Genomic DNA, 19,040 nt, shown 5'->3' on the forward strand with positions numbered 1-19,040 from the left:
TGGTTGGAAAGAGCATGAGTTGGAGATATGATTTCATACCACCCTGACTCGTACAAAGTGAAACAAAATCTTCATATTTGCATCTAAACTAAAGAAAATGTATTTTGTTGATGACGTCATTTTTGTCTTTGTTTAATTGAGATTATCTCGCTTATCAGTGATCGATTTTCTCCCAGATTTCGATATGTTGTAGCTGAGATAATTCTCTATCAGAAATATGCAATTTATTTTTCATTTGGATGACGTCATCATAGTTAAATATTCGATTAAATGCGACAATGCATAATTTGTCATATTTGCGTGTTATGTCTATGGGAGGTCGCTTTTTTCAAAACACGAATCTGCATGACAATGTGTTTTGACCAGTATCTTGGTTGTTATTCAACAGTTTTCTCCCAAATTTTAGTATGTTGTAGCTGAGACTATTTGCTATCTAAGGAACTCCCAATATTTTTTCATATTTAGATAGATTATGAGTCGGAAATATGATTTCATGTCTCTTTTGACCCTCAATTAACTCATGACGTCATCATAATGGCCTCCAAACTCAAAATTTCAATTTGCATATTATGATGTCAGCATATTTTTTGGAAAATTGATTGTATCTCTGTACATATTGATCAATTTTCTTTCAAATTTTGATATGTTCTAGCTGAGACAATTCTCTACAAATATAGTGGCCACAATTTTTCATTTCGACAAAGGCATCATGGCGTATTTTTGCGATTAAAGGAGGCATGTCAATTTTTCACATTTTGCGTGTATTCTCTACGGGACATGACTTTTTCTCAAAACTGGATTCTACACTCCTGTCTTTCGCAAGAAAAATATCTGTTGTTTTAGATTAGTTTTCGCTGAGCTTCGAATATGTTGTAGCTGAGACAATAAGCTAACGCACGTGTGCCTTTTATTTTTCGATCAGATGCTGGGATTATGCTCATATTTCACTTGCAAAGTAGGATTTGAGAATTCCATTTCCCGTTTACGTGTAATCGCTATGGGAAATGTTTTGGTATATCGGTAACGCACTTGACTTCCATCCTCGAGATCTATGGTTCAAGTCCGGGTGTCTCCAACAATATTTGTCTTCACTTTTTTTTTTTTTTGACCTTTCACTGTACCATTTCCTTTGATTATTAAAACACGTAGAATCGCAAATAATGTAATAAACTAGATGGAACTTGGACTGCGCGCAGTCGAAATGATGCCTCCGTCATAGAGCAATTTTACAAACAAAAACAGAAGAAATTGTTCAAATTCAAGTTCAATTTAATCCATTAACAGGTTCTCAGAATATCGTGATTACAAGCAATTTCTCATATACATATGACCCTTGGATCTTTGACCACATGACCCTAACATCTACTCAGTTCATTGGCTCTACAAGATGTCCCGAGTTAAATAGTAATCCATCTGTCAGTTCTAATGAGAATGCGTTCACAAGCAATTTTTGCATACATAATGAGCCCATGACCTTTGACCTCATGACCCAAGAATCTACTCAGTTCATCGGCTCTGCAAGTAACATACATGACCTAAGTTTGGCAGGAATCCATCACTCGGTTCTTGAGATAACGCGATCATGAGCTGTCTCAGCATACATAATGAGCCCTGTGACCTTTGACCTTTGACCTCATGACCCCAAAATCTAATCAGTTCATCGTCTCTGCAAGATACATACATGACCTAAGTTTGGCAGGAATCCATCAATCGGTTCTTCAGATAACGCGATCACGAGAACGGGATGTACGGACGTACGTACGGACGGACGGACAACCCGAAAACATAATGCCTCCGGCTACTTCGTAACGGAGGCATAACAACCCTATTTACTTTATTATTACCTCATTTTCACTTAATCCATTACTTTTTGCGTTTAATCCCTATAGGAGATTACTTTTTCTCAAATCTGGATTCTACATTCCTGTGTTTCGAGCAAAATCGCCGATATTTCTGCTTGGATTTTGTTGATTTTTGTGGTATGTTGTAGCTGAGACAAGTTTCCACAAGATTTATGTAGACTATATAACATTATCATGACGTTATCATAGTCAAAAATTCAATCATAGGTGACATGTCAATTATCATATATAACAATCCTCAATCAAATACCTGAAGGGGGCGCTATACCACTTTTAATCATAGTCATCTGGAAGGCATTGTTCTCAATTGCATCTCTCTCTCCCTCTTGCTCTTTTTCCTTCTCCTCTCATGTTCTGCCCCTCTCCTTTTTTGGTCTGTCTCTGCATCTATCTATCTCTCTTCTCTTTCACCCTCTCCCACCCTCTCCCACTCTCTCTCTCTCTCTCTCTCTCTCTTGCCTTGCCTCCCTCTTATTCTCTTGGTCTGTCTCCCTCTGCCCTACAGTTGAAACTTGACTCATGGATAGACCATAATGGGAGTAGTAAACGAAAGATAAAATCGTGAAAATGCGTTTTTCATTATGTTACACATGAGCATACGTATCACCTAATTGACGAATTAAAGTCTAGTTATACCTAGATCTATACACACCACACATTATTACATAGACTGTACACAGTCATGTCGATGCAGCTGTAAGCAAAGTTTGACACTAGTAGAGTGTCTGACGCGCACCTGGTTTTGTGTGCTAAAACCCTTCCCATAGACAATGCACACATCCCTATAGAGTCTATGTGTTTTAAAAAGTTTTTAAAAATAAATCTATGTCCCTTTTGCAGGTCACAAAATGAAAAGGTTAAATTTCAACGGCATTTGAAAGATATTACTAATTCAGAACTCCCCTTTACAAAATGGGGCTTGAAAATGTCTTTAAGTGGGAAAAAAACGACTATTAGTTGTCAAATCGACTTTAGGGCTATAGAGCCCAAAAGTAATAGTCTTGATTTTCAGACAATTGTACCGAATGGTCATACGTTTTATGCTGCGCAAAGATTCAATCAGTTTTATCTTGGCCATCACAAAAAGTGGGTTATTGATGTAGACAAATGCTCATGTACCCTTTACAACTCTTTTCATGTATGTTATTACCAAAGAAGAAAAAAGGCCAGTCAGTCACTCAATAGTGTCTGACAGTGAAGTCTAGCAAGTAAACGGGTTTCCTTGCATAATTTGAATATTAGGACACTGCTAACGTTTAAATTTCACAGATAGGACATACATGACATATTCATAATTCCTTCAAAGTTCTACAGAATTTGAGATTGTCTGCAAAAGGGACATAGTACCTTTAATCTGTTGCGATCCTAAAGATGATACTGAATAAATGAGGTGTCATATGAAAGGGCAGCTTAATTTCTATATTTCCAAAGGGGGGTCACTTCAAATATCTAAAAATATATTGGTCAAAACAGCGATTTAAATGCGTTTCCATGGCAACTCAGGAGATTTCCAACTTTTGAGAATAGACCCCCCCCCCCCCCGAGGGATAATTATTCAAGTCATAAGGAATATGTTGATGTACTTTATTTCTCGCTAGCCCCAAGGGATCACATAGGATTTAAGTTTGAAAATACCCTTCCGCCACTTTCTGCATATAGCCTAATGCATTAGAATGCAGCTGTTGAGCGAAAAATGATAACTCAGCATGAACCACTTGGGCATCTACTTAGACACCATAACCAGACATGTATTACTCACTGGAATGTATCAGGCTAGACATCCTTAACTTCCAGTATAGGTACGTCTGTTCGGTAGAGGTGTCGGTTGCATGAGAGAAAGAGTTCAGGTTGACTCTCTTCCACGGAAGCTTCCAATAGGAATAGCACCCTCTACTGATGAGGGTGGCTATTGTAGACTGCTATGCTCTGCTACACTCGTAGTCTGCTAATGCAATCTGCTTCGTGCTTGTAGTCTATATCATAAACTACTATATTCCCCCCCCCCCCCCCCCCCCCCCCCCCCCCCCCCCCCGTTTTAAAGAACTCATCCCAGGGAGAACCTAACCCCTCAAAAAAAACTCGGGTGCCACAATCAATGGCTCAAACCCGCTAAGACCGGCTTTTGTAACACCCAGGTCATGTCACAACATACAAAATTTATACAAAACAATGAATGTCGCCCCCCCCCCCCTTCCCCCCCCCCCCCCCCCGGAAAAAAACTTTTTTTCCCCTTCCTTTCCTTGAACAAAACCCTCCTCCCTTTGCCAACTACAAAGGGCAACCCCATTATACATCCCATAATAAAAACTTCACGCCCTCAAAGGGCAATTTCATTATAAACACAATATAATAGAAAAAAAATAGCAGGGAGGACCTCATCCATCCCTAACTTGTCAGACTTTACTGCGTCTGCTCCTCGGCCGGGTACTTCTCGTCCGACCTTCCTCAGACCCGCGACAGGGTCGGTGAAATCCCTCGCGCCCCACCTAGAGCCTTGGCAAGGTTCTCCAGGTTTTTCTCCAAGCCGGATATCCGGATATCCAAACTGGTAGACAAACCAGATATCTGGCTATCCAATCTTTTCACCAAACTAAACATCCGGTTATCAAAGCTCTTCGCTAAACCAGATATTCGGTTATCCGATCGTCCCTCCAACTCTGACATCCGGGTCTCAAGTCTGGAAGGGAAAGGGGTGGCAGGAGTGCCCCGCGCCAGTTGCAAGGCAATGTCCACCCTTCGCACCTCGGGCCCTCTGGTCTCGCCCGATTCGGTCGCCATCACTTTGGCCTGCCGGGAACAGCCGTACATGACCTTATGCGCGGAAAAAGTCCGGGCCGGCCCTAGTAGGGAATCTTCTCCACCTTCATATCTCCACGAATTCCTGCGGGACCCGACTCTCTCACGGGGGAGGATAACTGTCATGGGGATAAAGCTGTGCCCCTAGACTTCTTCCTTCGGATTCTCCCGATCCTCTCCCCAAGAGCGTGCTACTCCAAAAATCGCCTGTTTGGAATATTGCCCTAAATGGCATTCTGGGGACTCTCCCCCAAATCCAAACACGATCTGAAGTCAAACCAGCCTTGCAGATTGCCTACATCCGCAAACATAGGAGAGGACTCCAACAGCTCAGGAGTAATCCCCCCATGCTTTTCCCGGAGTTCTAAAATACGCCCCGCTAGAACAGGACTTACCCCGGGCATGGCCAGCAACTCCTCAAATGTACAACTATTAATAGTGACCTTCTCCATATTCCCACAGTGCTAGGTTAAATCCTTCAACAATAGGACAAAACCTACAACAATAAAATAAATCCCAGAATATTAATTGATCTATTCAGCAATTATAAACAGTAAACAATAATTGAACAGAACAATATACTAGGATATATTAGCACAATTGCAATCACAATCACAAACACAAACTAGATGGAATTTTGACTGCGCGCAGTCGAAAATGATGCCTCCGCCATAGAGCGATTTAAACAAGTTTGGAGTTTAAATCTCCAGTGGTTCTTGAGATATCATGATAACAATCTCAATGTATGGAATTTCATAAGTTGACCTCTGTGACCCTTGACCTTTGACCTACGTGCTCCAAAATCTACTCAGATCGTCTTCCTATGGTGATACATACTATCCTTAGGTTTGAAGTTTTTACATCTCCAGTGGTTCTTGAGATATCATGATTATTGATAACAATCTCAATGTATGGAATTTCATAAGTTGACCTCTATGACCCTTGACCTTTGACCTACGTGCTCCAAAATGTAATCAGATTGTTTTCCTATAGTGATACACACTATCACTAAGTTTGAAGTTTAAATCTCCAGTGGTTCTTGAGATATCATGATAACAATCTCAATGTATGGAATTTCATAAGTTGACCTCTATGACCCTTGACCTTTGACCTACGTGCTCCAAAATGTAATCAGATTGTTTTCCTATAGTGATACACACTATCACTAAGTTTGAAGTTTAAATCTCCAGTGGTTCTTGAGATATCATGATAACAATCTCAATGTATGGAATTTCATAAGTTGACCTCTGTGACCCTTGACCTTTGACATACGTGCTCCAAAATCTAATCAGATCGTCTTCCTATGGTGATACATACTATCCTTAAGTTTGAAGTTTAAATCTCAAATGGTTCTTGAGATATCGCGCTAACAAACTCAATACTATTATAATATCTCTCTTGAGATGGACGTGTTTTTCGCGAGCTCCTGAAAAATGCACTTTTCTGCAGCCAAATAATGGACTCAAGGAAACTTTTTATACCAAACTGACGACGAAAGGACAGTGGTGAGATTTGTGTAATTCATTTTTCACAAATTTTTAGACTTTTAAAGATTTTGGCCATTTTATACTGTTATTTTGGTCAATTTTTTAAATATTTATTTTCTTGATTTTTGAACATTAAGCGCAATATAAACACTTTACGCAGAATTCATCTTGGATACAGCGCAAGTGAGCGCAAAGATACAACGCAAGTGTGCGCTAGTGAGTTATCTCAGTATATTACGCACTGATGTTAACGCAGTACTTTTCAGCAAACAGGTGAACAATTATTTTAAATGACGTCACAATGACCATCGTTAACGTAAGAAGTCTCCGTGTGAAGGAACTCAAAGCTGAACTGCAGAAACGTGGTCTAAATAAAAATGGTGTAAAAGAAACTTTGGTTAATAGGCTGCAAAGTGCAATCAATGACAATATCCATCAAGCGAGTAATGACAAAAGAAATCAGGAGACGAATACTGAGCAAGCTGATCTCTATGACCTATTCAATCTAGTTTTGTCGTCAGTTAATGAACTAGCCGACAGGCTTATCCATCTTGAAGCTAAGTTCGATAGTGCTGATCTGGTAAAGGAGAAAACAGATCTCAATGAGATAGTGGGAACTATCTCAAGAGTTGTTTATACCGTCCCGACGAAGAATAGGTTCGATGTCCTTGCGGATAATCATGTCACTGACGCTGAGCCTGCTACTTCGATGTCGACTAGTGACCAGATGAAAGAGTACCGAGATGGGCATCGCCAGCGCCGCTTATCTGAGCTACATGAATCTGTCCTTGAAGGCACAGACGTCGAGCCTCCTACTCCGATGTCGTGGAGCGACCAGATGAAACAGTACCGAGATGGGCATCGCCAGCGCCGCCTGTTGGAGGTACCTGCTGCTGTTTTCGAAGGCACTGACGCAAAGCCTTCGACTTCGATGTCGACGAGCGACCAAACCAATGAGTTCCGACAAGGGCATCGCCAACGCCGCTTGTCTGAGCTACCAGATGTTGTCATCGAAGGCGACTCGATGATCAAGCACATAGAAGGCTACTGAGGGAGTAAAGGCGAAAGGAGACGTCATTCTACATGTCGGGTCAAATGACTTGTCGAAAGGTAATGGTAGTACATCAACCGCCAATGACATCATAGCATTAGCAGACGTGATTGCAGCGAAAGGCTGTGATGTATGCTTGTCTGGTGTTATACACCGCAGATGGGAATCGGTTCACCAGAGGCGCAGTGTCGATGGGGTAAATGGGCGATTGAGAAGAGCTGCCCGTGAAAGGAGATGGGGTTTCGTTGACAACGACAACATAGGTGACAGGCACCTTGGCAGAGATGGGGTCCACATCAATAAGGCAGGACAAGCTGTTCTTGCCTCTAATCTACGCCACTTTATTGAGCGACCTCGAGGGCCACCTACACCTACTCAGCAAACGTCCTACGCTGAAGTTGTTGGATCTTCAACGCAGGATTTCGAGATGATTGCTCCGAGAGGGAGGCTAAAGTCTGCACCTGCTCTTCCAATGTTTCCACTGACAAAAGCTCAACAGGGTGGAACGAGCATCTACGTCTCGTCATGGCAACATGCAGTTAAACTCTGTCTCTGGTACTGGCATACTACATCATAATCTTCAGGATCAATCTCATGAACTGAATAAGAGTAACATTAAACAGTTGGAAGGTGGTTCAGTTCCTCCGTTTAGAAACAGGGGCTTAAAATTTGCCCATTTGAATATTCATAGCTTAGTTGCTAAGATTGACGAACTTAGATTACTTCTGAGAAATGCATCATTTGATGTTATTGGTTTAAATGAAACATTTTGCGACTCCATGATTGATGATTCTGAATTGTATATAGATGATTATATTTTATTACGTAGAGACCGTACGAGACATGGTGGTGGTGTGGCTGTATATATATCCAAGAGGTTCAATTATAAAAGAAGGGATGATTTGATTTCTTCTACTTTAGAATGCCTTTGGTTTGAATTGCATTATCCAAATAAGTCTCCCATCCTGGTTGGAGAGTTGATTTCTTTGAAGAATTAGACGGAAATTTGGACTCTGCTCTCTCGGAAGATATGAGCTGTATTATTTTAGGTGATTTCAATTGTGATTGTATGCCACACCAACTTGATCTGAATGCTGAAAAGTTAATGTTTTATACAAATATGTACGGGTTAAGTCAGCTAATTGATACTGCCACAAGAGTTACAAATACCTCTTCTACTTTAATTGATTTGATATTTGTATCAGACAAGGAACTTTACAATGAATGGGGAATATTTGAAACTAGCATAAGTGATCATTATTTGGTGTATACGGTTCGCGATTTTAGTGCAAAGATCCATAACAAATCCGAATACGCAGAATTTCGCTCGTTTAAAAATCTTGACGAGGAGAAATTTTACAGTGAATTGAGAAGTACTCCTTGGCAGGTCATAAAAGATATAGATAATGTTGATGTTGCGTGGGATATGTGGTTGACTCTATTCAATAATATAATCAACAAGCACATACCAGTATGTAAAAAGCGGATAAGAAAAAAGGCATGTCCATGGATATCTGACGAGATTGTTAAGCTTATGACGGAACGTGATAAAGTTCTCAAAGCTGCTAAAGCTAACAAAAGTGATGATGTTTGGGACACCTACAAATATCTAAAGAATACAGTTATTCATCTCATGAGGAAAAGAAAAAGAGAATATAATGCAGACCAGATCTCGCAAAATCATAACAATAGTAAGCAAATGTGGAGATGTTTGAGAAACCTTGTGCCTAAGTCATTACCTATATCTCCCAATAGCATAAATGTTGATGGTGCTAATGTGTCAGACAATGCAAATATTGCTGAAGCTTTTAATGACTTTTTCATTTCTAATGCTACTAAGATTACAAAGGACCTGCGAAGGAATAAGTCTCAACTGAGAGTAGACGAGGACAATAATATTGGTCCAACTCATTCGCAATTTAATTTGAATTTGATTACTGAGGATTTTGTATTGAAACAGATTGATAATCTGAGTATAGATAAAGCAACTGGTGAAGATCACATCAGCTGTAAACTTTTAAAGATGACGAAGAATGTTATCGCAGAGTCTCTTTGTGATATCATTAACAAATCCCTGTCTACAGGAGTTGTTCCACGTGAATGGAAAAAGGCTCGGGTAGTACCAATATTCAAATCTGGAGATATTTCTTCTTTGAATAATTACCGTCCCATTTCGATATTACCTATCGTGAGTAAAATTATAGAAAGGGCCGTCCACCAACAACTCAGTGAATTCTTGGACGTGAATAAATTATTACACCCTAATCAGTCTGGTTTTAGACCTAAACATTCAACAGCTACTGCCCTTGCAAAACTTGTAAATCTATGGTCGTTGAATATTGATAACAAAGAAATTTCTGGAGTTGCCTTCATAGATCTTCGTAAGGCTTTTGATACTGTTGACCATGAGCTACTTCTACATAGACTAGCTTGTATAGGTTGTAGTAATAGGACTATTTATTGGTTCAAATCATATTTAGGGGATCGACAACAAGTGACCCAATTCAAAGGAGCCAAGTCGCATCCATCAACCATCAAATTAGGTGTGCCACAAGGTTCAATTCTTGGTCCCCTTTTATTTTCAATATATGTTAATAGTCTACCTGAATGTACTCCTGAAGGTATCATAGATATGTATGCTGACGATACGACACTTACCGTCAGTGCAAATGATGCAACTGTTGTGGAAGAAAAATTAACTGTTGCGTTAAACAGAGTCATGGCATGGATTAAGGAAAATCGTCTTGTTCTTAACACTGAAAAAACTTGTGTCATGTTAATAGGCTCTCCTGCTAATCTCAAGAAAATTGAATCTTTCACCATTTCATTAAACGGCAATTTGATCAAAAGAGTTCAATTCACCAAATGCCTAGGACTTTTGATAGATGAAGAATTGAAATGGTCTAAACAAATCGAAAACGTAAGTAAACTTACCCAGAAAAACATTAGCATGATAAAGAGAGCAAAGAGTTTTTTGCCTCAAAAATCCTTAAAGTTACTTTATAACAGTCTAGTGTTGCCACGATTAGATTACTGCTCTGTTGTATGGTCGAACCGATTTCATTCTCATACAACTAAGCTGCAAAAAATTCAAAAGAGGGCCGCAAGAATAATATTGAACAAGACATATGACACACCGTCGGCCGATTTGTTCACAAGTCTTAAATGGATGACACTAGACAAGCGGTTTGAGTTAAGTCGCGTTATGATGATATATAAATGCGTTCATAACTTAGCACCCTCTTACCTTCAGGTAGGCTTAATCAATCCTAATGATGTACATGAGCATCATACAAGGCAAATAGACAGTGGATGTTTACGTGTGCCTAGATTTCACACTGATTGTTATAAGTGTAGCCCAATTGTTTCTTCCATATTTGAATGGAATAAGCTAGATAATTCGTTGAGAACGGCTTCCTCTGTCAATTCATTTAAGAGATTGTTTAAACAAAGTTGTAATTTGTGAATAGCTCAGCCGTACATACACTACGTGCATGTTCTGTAATATTTACATGTCTTATTCACATAATTGCGACTTAATTAATATTTTCCTATTGACATTACTGCTTACTAGGTTAATGATATATGTTAATTTTGCAAACGAGTATTATTTTTGTAACTGTTCTGTATAAATGTTATAAACGATGTAAATATGTTCATTCAGGGCCCCATGGAAGACCACTACTTGCTGGTGAATGGGCTACCCTGTCAAAAGATCAGAAATAAATAAATAAATAAATAAATAAATAAATACAAGGAATTTCATAAGTTGACCTCTGTGACCTGTGACCTTTGACCTACGTACTCCAAAATCTAATCAGATCGTCTTCCTATGGTGATAAATACTATTCCTGAGTCTTAATGAATAAAAGAAGGAGCTACACCCCTCCTTGGGCCCTAACCAACACACCAGAGACAGGATAGGATATATCCACCCCGGCACTGACTGTAATAAACCCAACTTCCTACTAAATTTAATCCCTAATAGTATTAATCTCTAAGTCGATACTTATTCTTATATTCTAAAACTGTCCTAAAATATATAAGAAATAAATGCTATAATTGTATCTGTATAATGCAATAGATGCCCTAATATTCCAACACTGCGAAGAAGAAGAAGCCCCACCTCCGCACCGCCAAGACTCACGACTACCCTGGGATAAAACTCCCAGAGCCAAGTCCTCACCCACGGTAACAAAAGTGCTATCTATTTATCTGATATCTTCTGTTCCCCGGAAAACACCCCTACAACGGAGTTAAAACCGAACAGTCAACCAAGATAAACAAACAATCAAAAGCAATTCCAGTTATAGATTCACCAGAACACCACCACAATTAATACAAATTCCAACCACAGCTAGTTCAGTAATAAAAATATAAGTAACCTAACCTAGATGTCTAGGTTACAACTCCCTCCACCAACTAAACAAACAGTCCAACAAATCTGAAGTATTTGCCCTAAACTAACCTAAGGATTGCTAAGAACTATTTCATTATTGGAAATTGTTTACACACTACAATTTGATTAAGTTATATATAATATTGAATAGAATTAACTTAACCAAGTCTGCGAAGAAGACTAGAATCACCCCTCCACAGTAGCAGAACTCATGGGAGCAGATCCCCCACGATATCCACTAAATCTAGATTTATTATCAGTAACTTTTACGCCTCCGAAACAAATTAAACGAATCCAAACAGCTTGTCTTCAACAAATAATCACTAATTTTATTTGTCTCCTATTCCCTCTTTATTTTTAATTTTATTTAATAATTGGCTACGAACACTATGAACATGACAGACAAAGAAAGCGGACAAAATATACAGTTCCTCAGATAGACAAAGGAACATCCTTCACTGCTATTATGTAAAAAGGTGAATATGCATGTAACACCTGTTCTACACATTTTTACATAATAGCAGTGAAGGGATGTTCCTTTGTCTACCTGAAAGAACTGTATATTTTGTCCGCTTTCTTTGTCAGTCATATTCATAGTGGAAGCCCCCTACCGCCAAGCGGGTAGGTGGGCCTACACGGAACTGCTGGTAACACTAACTCCGGGAAGCTCCAACACCGGCGCACAGTGGGCCAGCATCGCCTCAAAGTGTGCCAAAATTCAAAATTGGCGAATGTGAATTTTTTATATTTTTTTCATTCGCTTGGGGAAGAAAACATTCTAAAGAATATTTTTCCACCCATACTTTAATATTTAGCGAGTTTTAAAAGTGTCATATACCCCTGCGAACATGGGAAAATCTATATGTTGCTCCAAAAATGATAAAAGAGGCAACTTTACAATAGGTGTTGAGAATTTATGAAGGGAAAAGCAATCAACTTGATACTGCATGCACTTCTTGCCTATTGGTAACCCAATTAGAAAATACAATGACCAAATTTATGGAAGCTTCATTTTGGGAAAAATGAGCATTAAATTTCACCAAAAAAGGAAAAAATTGCATTTTTTTATAAAAGTAGCATGTTTATTAGGATTCCGGCCGATTCCCGCAGTGATGTTAATCTCAAAATGTCCGCCCAAACCTAAGCTTTCCATGTATGGTATTTCTTTTTGCCAGAATTTGCAACACTGCATGTGCAGGCGCTTTTCCTCCCCATGTCCATCGATTATTATTAGGCATAAAGTTTACGCACAGCCGATTCAACGCTCGTCCGCGTAACCATGGCAACACACAGTGGGCCAGGGAGGAACCAAAGTGCGCCAAAACTCATTTTTGGTGATTTGTTTTTCTTTCATTCTCTTCTTGACCAGTTGAACTGTAATACATTGAGGAATACCTCAGTAAAATATTTAATTCCGGTAAGCACAACTAGATCTAGGGTATAAATTTACTCCTTCAAACAGCAAAATCCTCTAGACCCTATTCACAGTTTTAGTGCAAAAGTGACTTATTTTATAAATCTTTCAATTTAACATGAAGTTATTGATATGAAATTGCTCTCACATATTCCTGATAGTTCATTTCGTTGCATGAATTGGTTAAAATGTATAGAAACACAATCTTCATGATATATTAAAGGTTAATTCACTGAAAAAAGGACTAATTATCCATGTTTTTTATAAATCCAGAGGAAACGTTTAGATTTCCGCAGAGTTCCGCTTATATTTTAATACCACCATTTTGTCTGATGTCTAAGCTTTAAGTTGATACCAAATGTGGCTGCCCGATCTTGCCCGTTGTCATGTTAGAGCCGATTCCCATTGCCACATTGTCCCGAAAAATATGTTTGTTTTTAGTCCGGGGCTGAATCATAAAGGATTCGCGGTCATAAATCACGGCGCTTGGGCCGGGGGCGCGTGACACTCGTTCTGACACCGCGGACCAAAATAAACACATTTTTCGGGGCAATGTTGCAAGGAAAACGGCTCTAACATAATAACGGGCACAATCGGGCAGCCAAATCTGGTATCAACTTAAAGCTTAGATATCAGAGAAAATGTTGGTAATACCATTTAAGCGGAAATCCCTGGACATCCAAACATTTCCTATGGATTAATAGAAAATAAATCCCCAGAAATTAGTTTTGGCACACTTTGGTTCCTCCCTGGCCCACTGTGCGGCGACGCCTGCGGCGCCGGTGGAGCACTCACACGCGTATACAGCCAATGATAAATCCACGTATCAAAAAATGAGTGAAGGAAAAGCCCGACAAAATCAGTCTATAGGAGAAAAACAATGATTAGAAGTCAAAAGCAAAGGATTTCCTACCTTACAATCCACGAGAATCCCACCTCTCCAAACTCCTAAATCAGTGTAAATTCCAGTTGGGCTTAGATAGGGTCTAATTGAAGAAGAAGTTAACGATTTTGCAGGAGCAAAGTTTTTTTTGTCGTTGTTGAGTGTTTGTGACAGTCGCGTCGAGGCAAAAAATAGATCGTAACTTCTCACCCAGCAGTTTCCGAGAAATCCCGAACTCTCGCACGTGTTTAGAAATGGAAACTTCCACACCACAACACGTGAGTGAATGGGTACGTACTCCGGAAAATCTGGGTGAGCGAAACTTCCGCCGCCCTGATTGGTCTATCCCCTCCAGCGAACGTGTGCGTGCGAATCTTGAATTCCGGAACTCCTCAAGACTCACGCTCGAAGGGATATGAATGGAAAAACGTAACCCAGCTGGGGATACACACTATGAACATGACAGACAATAAAAGCGGACAAAATATACAGTTCCTCAGGTAGACAAAGGGACAGCCCTTCACTGCTATTATGTAAAAATGTGTAGAACAGGTGTCACATGCATATTCACCTGTTCTACACATTTTTACATAATAGCAGTGAAGGGATGTTCCTTTGTTTTCCTGAGGAACTGTATATTTTGTCCGCTTTCATTGTCTGTCATGTTCATAGTGACAATCATCCCCATCGGTTATTCCTGGAATGTTTCCCACATTCCATCATCCATTCTTCTACAAATCACATTCACGCCATTCAATAAGAAAGCTTCCATAAACATTCAAAACGGCTGACCATCTCATCCTGCTTAAAAGCCACCAGGTTGATATCCATCATTCCATCACACCCAACATTAAACATACATAAAACAGGACATTCACCACACTAGTATTAAAACTAGCCACAAATAACATAACACATCCACTCACGAGAGATATAACACCGTACTTCACTGCAGCCATCCAGCCATGGGCCTATACCCATCCCCCACCGAACCTGTCAGCCCTTCACGGCGCGGCGCGGCGCGGCGCTCACTCCCGTAAAGGCACAGAAAGTTTAAAATTCACCATTTTAAAACAAATGGTCGGCCGGAACTATACGGGCACCACTCCCAACCGGAAAATTTGTTTCCACTAGGAAACTAGCGAGCGATACCCCGCACAACCCCCAGCGCAATCCCGGCAAATTTAGGTCCATGCCCGTTTTGACAAATTAAAATTGACAAAACAACAAAACAAGTTACCCCAAAACGGTGCATTTCGAGGTCCTAAAAGTCCATGATGCCAATGAAGTACACCATAACCATACATGTAATACTCACTGGAATGTATCAGGCCGGCTAGACATCATTAACTTCCAGTACAGGTACGGGTACGTCTGTTCGGTTGAATAGTCGGTTGCGTGAGAGAAAGAGTTCAGGTTGACTCTCTTCCACGGAAGCTTTCAATAGGAATAGCGCCCTCTAGTGGTGAAGGTGGCTATTGTAGACTGCTATGCTCTGCTACACTCGTAGTCTGCTTCGTGCTTGTAGTCTATATCATAAACTACTATACCACTTTTTTGTCCATTCTGACCAAAATGATATGAATGTTGCAGAGTTTTTGAGGGGCTGTATCTTTTGATAGAAACATCGTGAGTCTTGAAGTTTGAAATGTATTATTCTGATTACATTTTTTCTTCAAATATCCAACCAAAATGGTGAAAAACGATCCAAATTGAAAATTGAAAAATCGTTCAGACAAGTCACTAGCCTAGGGTCTAGACTTACAATTCGAATTTTTAAATTATTCTTTTTAACATCAGTAAGTTAAAAAGAAATGTATTTTACTGCTATTTAGGTGTCATCAATTGTCACTAAAGTACCGATTTTTAGTGAAATCAGTTGACTTTTGTACAGTGCATGGTGTTTGAAATGTTGAGAATCAAAAGCACAGCTTTTACTACATAGCCAGGATAGTGATGCTCCTATGTGTGGGCTAGCCTAGTACCATATCATAAAAACACATTTCCACAGAGCCCTTAATTAAGGCTACAGCCGATTAGCCTTAATCTGCAATACTCAATGCTCTGCACAGTTACGAGTATACTTGTATTTTCCTGCGGTACAACGTATAGCAGGAAAATGTTGTATATGCGGATCCGTTTAATGATTACGTAATGGGAGTGGCGAGACGCCACGATCCCGCGAAGCGGGATGGTTTGAATAACTTAGGCAGGTGTAAGTTATTGTATTGAGAAGGAAAGGAATGTTCAGAAAGGCATAATTAAGAGAGGGAAATGGGCGTGGTAGCCATTCTAGCTTTGTCAGACACTAGATACACGACACAAATTTCAAGTGGAAATTTTAATACAGAACAATAGTTTGGTGTTTGTTTTTGTAGGAGGTATAGAGATTCAAATAGATTATTTTTATTGGGACGATTTGCCATTAGATTTTTCCACAGCATTTGCCTTATTTAGTTTATCTCTGGTTTTTTCAACCTAGGGAATCGGTCAGGGCGTGGGGCAAAAAGGCAAAGCCCCATGCCGGTTAGGGATCAAATTTAATAATTTGCAATGTTCTATACACGTCAGTATATACTTAGGTGTGAAAGTTGACGATTGAAATTATGCAATGTTAATGAGTTTAAAAATTGAAATTATTTTGATGTTCAAATGATATAATAACAAAGATTGTTCATGATTGTTCAAAAAGATACAATTCGAATAAAAGCTGGCTTGGTCGGTCTGGCAGGCTTTCCCATAAAGTTTGTTATTGATGTAATATGTGAGTCATTAACTGAGTAATGAGAAGGATGAGAATATACTCAATGCTCCGCACAGTTACGAGTATTAAATGTACATCTCTCTGGCAGAACGCCTAACTCGGTGCATATAACGCACATGGTTACGAACGTTAGTTGAACGCCTAACTCTATGACAGGCAATTCATAGGCACCTTTCACTATGAACATGACTGACAAAGAAAGCGGACAAACTATACAGTTCCTCAGGTAGACAAAGGAACATCCTTTCACTGCTATTATGTACAAATGTGTAGAACAGGTGTCACATTCACATTCACCATTTTACATAATAGCAGTGAAGGGATGTTCCTTTGTCTACCTCAGGCGCGGATCCAGGATTTCTTAGGGGGGGGCCCACTTTTTTTTTAAATTAAAAAAAAATCACAGAAAGGGGGGAAGTTGCTCCAAATACACACATAAAAAACCGAAGGGGAGGGTCCATCCCCTAACCCCCTCCCCCTCCCCTTCCGTACGTGCCTACACCATGAACATGACAGACAAAGAAAGCGGACAAATATACAGTTCCTCAGATAGACAAAGGAACATCCTTCACTGCTATTATGTAAAAAGGTGAATATGCATGTAACACCTGTTCTACACATTTTTACATAATAGCAGTGAAGGGATGTTCCTTTGTCTACCTGAAGAACTGTATATTTTGTCCGCTTTCTTTGTCAGTCATATTCATAGTGCTACTCGTCTGAAAATAGTTTTTCCACTCCCGCGCGAAGCACGGAAGCTTTTACGTTTCATTAAATCGTTAGAAAAAGAAGACGATTCGTTGTACAGTTTTTTCATTCCCCCCTCCCGCGCAAAGCTCGGAAGCTTCTACGTTTCATTAAATCATTAGAGAAAGAAGACGATTCGTTGTACCGTTCTCGACTCTTAATCCTCATCTGAATTAATTTTTCTCCTCCTCCCTCCCGCGCAAAGCGCGGAAGCTTGTACGTTTCATTAAATCATTAGAGAAAGAAGTCGATTCGTTGTACCGTTCTCGAAAATAATCCTCGTCTGAATACAGCTTTTACGTTTCATTAAATCATTAGCGAAATAAGACGATTCGTTGTACCGTTATGACTTTTAATCCTTGTCTAAATTCAGTTTCCCCCCCCCTCCCACGCGAAGCGCGAAAGCTTTTACGTTTCATTAAATCATTAAAGACAGAAGACGATTTGTTGTACCGTTCTCGACTCTTAATCCTTGTCTAAATTCAGTCCCCCCCCCCCCCCGCTTCGACGTTTCATTAAATTTTTAGAGAATGAAGACGATTCGTTGTTCCGCTCTCGAAAATAATTTAGTTTCTCCCACCAGCGCGAAGCGCGGAAGCTTTTACTTTTCATTAAATCATTAGACAAAGAGGAAGAATCGTCGTACCGTTCTCGACTCTTAATCCTTGTCTAAATCAATGCCCCCCCCCCCCCCTTACGCGCGAAGCGCGGAAGCTTCGATGTTTCATTAAATTATTATAGAAAGAAGACGATTCGTTGTACCGTTCCCGAAATTTATCCTCGTCTGAATTAAGTTCCCCCTGCCCTCTGCCGCGCATAGCGCGCGCGGAAGCTTTGACGTTTCATTAATTCATTAGAGAAAGAAGACGATTCGTTGTACAGTTCTCGACTCTTAATCCTTGTCTAAATTCAGTCCCCCCCCCCCCCCCCCTCCTGCGCGAAGCGCGGAAGCTTTGACGTTTTTATTTAACTATTAAAGAAAGAAGACGATTCGTTGTACTGTTCTCGACTCTTAATCCTCGTCTGAATTCAGTCCCCCCCCCCCCCTCCCGCGCGAAGCGCGGAAGCTTTTAAGATTCATTAAATTATTAGAGAAAGAAAACGATTCGTTGTACAGTTCTCGACTCTTCATCCTTGTCTAAATTCAATTCCTCCCCCTCCCCCTCCCCCTCCTGTGCGAAGCGCGGAAGCTTCTACGTTTCATTAAATCATTAGAGAAAGAAGACGATTAGTTGTACAGTTCTCGACTCTTAATCCTCGTCTGAATTCAGGTCCCCCCCCCCCCCCTCCCCTCCTGCGCGAAGCGCGGAAGCTTCTACGTTTCATTTAATCATTAGAGAAAGAAAACGATTCGTTGTTCAGTTCTCGACTCTTAATCCTCGTCTGAATTCAGTCTCCCCCTCCCCCTCCTGCGTGAAGCGCGGAAGCTTTGACGTGTTATTAAACTATTAAAGAAAGAAGACGATTCGTTGTACCGTTCTCGACCCTTTATCCTCGTCTGATTTCAGTTCCCCCCCCCTCCCCCGCCTCCCGCGCAAAGCGCGGAAGCTTTTACGATTCATTAAATTATTAGATAAAGAAGACGATTCGTTGTACTGTTCTCGACCCTTTATCCTCGTCTGATTTCAGTCCCCCCC

General features: G+C 40.2%; 1 protein-coding gene across 8 annotated transcripts in view; it reads right to left on the bottom strand.

Moving 5' to 3' along the window:
- LOC115929535 (coiled-coil domain-containing protein 34-like) overlaps positions 1-15,321 on the bottom strand; it is a 62,930-nt gene extending 47,609 nt beyond the window's left edge. For 3 of the 8 annotated variants that reach the window (XM_030998692.1, XM_030998691.1, XM_030998690.1), the window contains exon 1: positions 13,923-14,335. The gene's annotated coding sequence lies outside the window, so the exon portion shown is untranslated. Of the gene's footprint in view, positions 1-3,621; positions 3,814-13,922; positions 14,336-15,210 lie in introns of those variants that run through there. The other 5 variants (XR_004066522.1, XR_004066523.1, XM_030998695.1 and 2 more) reach the window with 5 other exon arrangements.
- Between the last annotated feature and the right edge of the window lie 3,719 nt (positions 15,322-19,040).

This window comes from Strongylocentrotus purpuratus, unplaced genomic scaffold (assembly GCF_000002235.5).
Source record: "Strongylocentrotus purpuratus isolate Spur 01 unplaced genomic scaffold, Spur_5.0 spur5_scaffold_5, whole genome shotgun sequence".
In the NCBI taxonomy this organism is placed as follows: Eukaryota; Metazoa; Echinodermata; class Echinoidea; order Camarodonta; family Strongylocentrotidae; genus Strongylocentrotus; species Strongylocentrotus purpuratus.